The following is a 7,607-nucleotide window of genomic DNA, read 5'->3' on the forward strand; positions in this document are numbered from 1 at the left end:
CTCAGATTCACACCACCCCGTCATGGTTTTTTCACTCTTACTTGTTAATGGCTTGTTAGAAACCCTTACAATGCGCACCACCCCGCGATGTTGTTCAGAAACAAATCCTACGTTGCCATTGCATGTTTTTTACCTCGCCATGTTGACCACCCCATGGTGCTTTTCTCCATTCTTCTTTGCCACTAACTGCGTATCCTAATTCAGGCCCTCCAATTCACACCACCCCGTGATGTTTTTCTCACTTGTACTAGTGAATGGCCTGCTACAAATCCTTACAATGCGCACAATCCTGTGTTGTTTTTCAGAAACTTATCCTACATTGCCATTGCATGTTCCCTGACTTCCTCATGCTCACCAACCCGTGGTGCTTTTCTCAACCCTACATTGTCATTCACTGTCTAACTTGATTCAGGCCCTCCGATTCACACCACACCATGATGTATGTCTAACTCCTACTAGTGAATGGCCTGTTAGAAACCCTTACAATGGGAAATACCCCGCGTTGTTTTTCATAAACCTATCCTATATTGCCACTGCATGTTTCCTGACCAGCCCATCCTGACCACCCTGTGGTGCTTTCCTCCAGCCTACATTGCCACTCACTGCCTATCCTGATTCAGGCCCTCCGATTCACACCACCCCGTGATGTTTTTCTCACATCTACTAGTGAATGCCCTGTTAGAAACCCGTACAATGCGCAACACAATGCGATGTTTTTCAGAAACCTATCCTACATTGCCACTGCATGTTTCCTTACCTCCACATGTTGACCACCCCGTGGTGCTTTTCTCCATCCTACATTCCCACTCACTGCCTATCATAATTCAGGCACTCTGATTCACACCACCCCAAGATGTTTTTCTCAGTCCTACTAGTGAATGGCCTGTTAGAAACCCTTACAATACGCACCACCCGGCGATGTTTTTCAGAAACCTATCCTACACTGCCAATGCATGTTTCCTGACCTCCCCATGCTGACCACCCTGTGGTGCTTTTCTCCATCCGACATTGCCACTCACTGCCTATCCCGATTCAGGCCCTCGCATTCACACCACCCCGTTATATTTTTCTCACTCCTACTAGGGAATGGCCTGTTAGAAACCCTTACAATGCGCAACACCCCGCGATGATTTTCGGAAACCTATCCTACATTGCCACTACATGTTTCCTGACCTCCCCAGGTTGACCACCCCGTGGTGCTTTTCTCCATTCTTCATTGCCGATCACTGCCTATCCTAATTCAGGCCCGCCGATTCACACCACCCCGTGATGTTTTTCTCACTTCTACTAGTGAATGCCCGGTTAGAAACCCGTACAATGCGCACCACCCTGCGATGTTTTTCAGAAACCTATCCTACATTGCCACTGCATGTTTCCTTACCTCCACATGCTGACCACCCCGTGGTGCTTTTCTCCATCCTACATTCCCACTCACTGCCTATCATAATTCAGGCCCTCCGATTCACACCACCCCATGATGTTTTTCTCAGTCCTACTAGGGAATGGCCTGTTAGAAACCCTTACAATACGCACCGCCCGGCGTTGTTTTTCATAAACCTATCCTACACTGCCAATGCATGTTTCCTGACCTCCCCATCTTGACCACCCCGTGGTGCTTTTCTCCATCCTACATTGCCACTCACTGCCTATCATGAATCAGGCACTCCGATTCATACCACCCCGTAATGTTTTTCTCAATCCTACTTGTGAATGGCCTGTTAGAAACCCTTAAAATGCACACCACCCCGGTTTCTTTTTCAGAAATCTGTCCTACATTGCTACTGCATGTTTCCTGACCTCCCCATCCTGACAACCTCGTGGTGCTTTTCTCCATCCTACATTGCCAATCACGGCCTATCCTGATTCAGGCCCTCTGATTCACACCACCCCGTGATGTTTTTCTCGCTCCTACTAGAGAAAGGCCTTTTAGAAACCCTTACAACGAGCACCACCCCGCGATGTTTTTGAGAAACCTGTCCTACATTGCAACTGCATGTTTCCTGACCTCCCCATCCTGACCACACCGTGCTCCATTTCTCCATTCTACATTGCCACTCACTGCCTATCCCGATACGGGCCCTCGGATTCACAATACCCTGTGATGTTTTTCTCACTTCTACTAGAGTATGGCCTGTTAGAAACCCTTACAATGCGCACAACCCCGCGATGTTTTTCAGAAAGCTATCCTATATTGCCAGTACATGTTCTCTGACCTCCCCATGGTGACCACCCCGTGGGGCTTTTCTCCATCCCACATTGCCACTCACTGCCTATACTAATTCGGGCCCTCCGATTCACAACACCCCGTGATGTATTTCTCACTCCTACTAGAGAATGGCCTGTTAGAAACACTTACAATTCTCACCACCCTCAATGTTTTTCAGAAACATATCCAAAATTGCCACTGCATGTATACTGACCTCTCCATGCTGACAACTCCGTGGTGCTTTTCTCCATCCTACATTGCCTCTCACTGCCTATCCTGATTCAGGCCCTCCGATTCACACCACGCTGTGATGTTTTTCTCACTCCTACTAGTGAATGGCCTGTTAGAAACTGTTACAATGCGCACCAACCCGTGATGTTTTTCAGAAAGGTATCCCACATTGCCACTGCATGTTTCCTGACCTCCCCATGCTGACCACACCGTGGTGCTTTTCTACATCCTACATTGCCACTCACGGCCTATAATGATTCCGGTACTCCGATTCACACCACCCTGTTATGTTTTTCTCACTCCTACTAGTGAATGGCCTGTTTGAAACCCTTACAATGCGCACAACCCCGCAATGTTTTTCAGAAACCTATACTGAATTGCCACTGAATGTTTCCTGACCTCCGCATGCTGACAACCCCGTGGTGCTTTTGTCCATTCTTCATTGCCACTCACTGCCTATCCTAATTCAGGCACTCTGATTCACACCACCCCGTGATGATTTTCTCACTCCTATTTTTTATGGCATGTTAGAAACCCTTACAATGCGCCCCACACCGCGATGTTTTTCACAAACCTATCCTACATTGCCATTGCATGTTTCCTGCCCTCCCCATCCTGACCACCCTGTGGTGCTTTTGTCCATCCTACTTTGCCACTCACTTCCTTTCCTGATTCAGGTCCTCTGATTCACACCCATCCGTGATGTTTTTCTCACTTCTACTAGTGAATGGCCTGTTAGAAACCCTTACAATGCGCACCACCCCGCGATGTTTTTCAGAAACCTATCCTACATTGCCACTGCATGTTTCCTGACCTCCCCATGCTGACCACCCCGTGGTGCTTTTCTCCATCCTACATTGCCACTCACTGCATATCCTGATTTAGGCCCTCGGATTCACACCACCCTGTTATATTTTTCTCACTTCTACTAGTGAATGGCCTGTTAGAAACCCTTACAATGCGCCCCACCCCGCGATGTTTTTCATAAACCTATCCTACATTGCCACTGCATGTTTCCTGACCTCCCCATGCTGACCACCCAGTGGTGCTTTTCTTGGTCCTACATTGCCACTCACTGCCTATAATAATTCAAGCCCTCCATTTCACACAACCCCGTGATGTTTTTCTCACTCCTACTAGTGAATGGCCTGTTAGAATCCCTTACAATGCGCACCACCCCGCTATTTTTTTCAGAAATCTATCCTACATTGCCAGTGCATGTTTCCTGACCTCCCCATACTGACCACCCTGTGGTGCTTTTCTCCATCCTACATTGCCACTCAGTGCCTATCCCTATTCAGGCCCTCTGATTCACACCACCCGTTATGCTGATCTCACTCCTATTAGTGAATGGCCTGTTAGGAAACCTTACAATGCGCACAACCCAGCGATGTATATCAGAAAACTATTCTACATTACCACTGCATGGTTCCTTGCCTCCCAATGCTGACAAACCTGTGGTGCTTTTCTCCATCCTACATTGCCACTCACTGCCTATCATAATTCAGGCCCTCCGTTTCACACCACCCGTGATGTTTTTCTCACTCCTACTAGTGAATGGCCTGTTAGAAACCCTTACAATACGCACCACCCGGCAATGTTTTTCAGAAACCTATCCTACACTGCCAATGCATGTTTCCTGACCTCCCCATACTGACCACCCTGTGGTGCTTTTCTCCATCCTACATTGCCACTCACTGCCTACCCTGATTCAGGCCCTCGCATTCACACCACCCCTTTATATTTTTCTCACTCCTAGTAGGGAATGGCCTGTAAGAAACCCTTACAATGCGCACCACCCCGCGATGTTTTTCGGAAACCTATCCTACATTGCCACTGCATGTTTCCTGACCTCCCCATGCTGAACACACCGTGGTGCTTTTCTCCATCCTACATTCCCACTCACTGCCTATCATAATTCAGGCCCTCCGATTCACACCACCCCATGATGTTTTTCTCAGTCCTACTAGGGAATGGCCTGTTAGAAACCCTTACAATACGCACCGCCCGGCGATGTTTTTCAGAAACCTATCCTACACTGCCAATGCATGTTTCCTGACCTCCCCATCTTGACCACCCCGTGGTGCTTTTCTCCATCCTACATTGCCACTCACTGCCTATCATGAATCAGGCACTCCGATTCATACCACCCCGTAATGTTTTTCTCAATCCTACTTGTGAATGGCCTGTTAGAAACCCTTAAAATGCACACCACCCCGGTTTCTTTTTCAGAAACCTGTCCTACATTGCTACTGCATGTTTCCTGACCTCCCCATCCTGACAACCTCGTGGTGCTTTTCTCCATCCTACATTGCCAATCACGGCCTATCCTGATTCAGGCCCTCTGATTCACACCACCCCGTGATGTTTTTCTCGCTCCTACTAGAGAAAGGCCTTTTAGAAACCCTTACAACGAGCACCACCCCGCGATGTTTTTGAGAAACCTGTCCTACATTGCAACTGCATGTTTCCTGACCTCCCCATCCTGACCACACCGTGCTCCATTTCTCCATTCTACATTGCCACTCACTGCCTATCCCGATACGGGCCCTCGGATTCACAATACCCTGTGATGTTTTTCTCACTTCTACTAGAGTATGGCCTGTTAGAAACCCTTACAATGCGCACAACCCCGCGATGTTTTTCAGAAAGCTATCCTATATTGCCAGTACATGTTCTCTGACCTCCCCATGGTGACCACCCCGTGGGGCTTTTCTCCATCCCACATTGCCACTCACTGCCTATACTAATTCGGGCCCTCCGATTCACAACACCCCGTGATGTATTTCTCACTCCTACTAGAGAATGGCCTGTTAGAAACACTTACAATTCTCACCACCCTCAATGTTTTTCAGAAACATATCCAAAATTGCCACTGCATGTATCCTGACCTCTCCATGCTGACAACTCCGTGGTGCTTTTCTCCATCCTACATTGCCTCTCACTGCCTATCCTGATTCAGGCCCTCCGATTCACACCACGCTGTGATGTTTTTCTCACTCCTACTAGTGAATGGCCTGTTAGAAACTGTTACAATGCGCACCAACCCGTGATGTTTTTCAGAAAGGTATCCCACATTGCCACTGCATGTTTCCTGACCTCCCCATGCTGACCACACCGTGGTGCTTTTCTACATCCTACATTGCCACTCACGGCCTATAATGATTCCGGTACTCCGATTCACACCACCCTGTTATGTTTTTCTCACTCCTACTAGTGAATGGCCTGTTTGAAACCCTTACAATGCGCACAACCCCGCAATGTTTTTCAGAAACCTATACTGAATTGCCACTGAATGTTTCCTGACCTCCGCATGCTGACAACCCCGTGGTGCTTTTGTCCATTCTTCATTGCCACTCACTGCCTATCCTAATTCAGGCACTCTGATTCACACCACCCCGTGATGATTTTCTCACTCCTATTTTTTATGGCATGTTAGAAACCCTTACAATGCGCCCCACACCGCGATGTTTTTCACAAACCTATCCTACATTGCCATTGCATGTTTCCTGCCCTCCCCATCCTGACCACCCTGTGGTGCTTTTGTCCATCCTACTTTGCCACTCACTTCCTTTCCTGATTCAGGCCCTCTGATTCACACCCATCCGTGATGTTTTTCTCACTTCTACTAGTGAATGGCCTGTTAGAAACCCTTACAATGCGCACCACCCCGCGATGTTTTTCAGAAACCTATCCTACATTGCCACTGCATGTTTCCTGACCTCCCCATGCTGACCACCGCGTGGTGCTTTTCTCCATCCTACATTGCCACTCACTGCATATCCTGATTTAGGCCCTCGGATTCACACCACCCTGTTATATTTTTCTCACTTCTACTAGTGAATGGCCTGTTAGAAACCCTTACAATGCGCCCCACCCCGCGATGTTTTTCATAAACCTATCCTACATTGCCACTGCATGTTTCCTGACCTCCCCATGCTGACCACCCAGTGGTGCTTTTCTTGGTCCTACATTGCCACTCACTGCCTATAATAATTCAAGCCCTCCATTTCACACAACCCCGTGATGTTTTTCTCACTCCTACTAGTGAATGGCCTGTTAGAATCCCTTACAATGCGCACCACCCTGCTATTTTTTTCAGAAATCTATCCTACATTGCCAGTGCATGTTTCCTGACCTCCCCATGCTGACCACCCTGTGGTGCTTTTCTCCATCCTACATTGCCACTCAGTGCCTATCCCTATTCAGGCCCTCTGATTCACACCACCCGTTATGCTGATCTCACTCCTATTAGTGAATGGCCTGTTAGGAAACCTTACAATGCGCACAACCCAGCGATGTATATCAGAAAACTATTCTGCATTACCACTGCATGGTTCCTTGCCTCCCAATGCTGACAAACCTGTGGTGCTTTTCTCCATCCTACATTGCCACTCACTGCCTATCATAATTCAGGCCCTCCGTTTCACACCACCCGTGATGTTTTTCTCACTCCTACTAGTGAATGGCCTGTTAGAAACCCTTACAATACGCACCGCCCGGCAATGTTTTTCAGAAACCTATCCTAGACTGCCAATGCATGTTTCCTGACCTCCCCATACTGACCACCCTGTGGTGCTTTTCTCCATCCTACATTGCCACTCACTGCCTACCCTGATTCAGGCCCTCGCATTCACACCACCCCTTTATATTTTTCTCACTCCTAGTAGGGAATGGCCTGTAAGAAACCCTTACAATGCGCACCACCCCGCGATGTTTTTCGGAAACCTATCCTACATTGCCACTGCATGTTTCCTGAATTCCCCATGCTGAACACACCGTGGTGCTTTTCTCCATTTTACATTGCCACTCACTGCCTATACTAATTCAGGCCCTCCGATTCACACCACCCCGTTATGTTTTATTCACTCCAACTTGTGAATGGCTTTTTAGAAAGACTTACAATGCGCACCACCCCGCGAAGTTTTTCAGAAACCTATCCTACATTGCCTCTTCATGTTTTCTGACCTCCCCATCCTGACAACCCTGTGGTGCTTTTCTCCATCCTACATTGCCACTCACTGCCTATACTAATTCAGGCCCTCCGATTCACACCACCCCGTGATGTTTTTCTCACTTCTACTAGTGAATGCCCGGTTAGAAACCAGTACAATGCGCACCACCCTGCGATGTTTTTCAGAAACCAGTCCTACATTGCCACTGCATGTTT

The sequence above is a fragment of the Cavia porcellus genome, unplaced genomic scaffold (genome assembly GCF_034190915.1).
Source record: "Cavia porcellus strain 051 isolate PalLab524CR breed Dunkin Hartley unplaced genomic scaffold, mCavPor4.1 scaffold_66, whole genome shotgun sequence".
Classification (NCBI taxonomy): domain Eukaryota; kingdom Metazoa; phylum Chordata; class Mammalia; order Rodentia; family Caviidae; genus Cavia; species Cavia porcellus.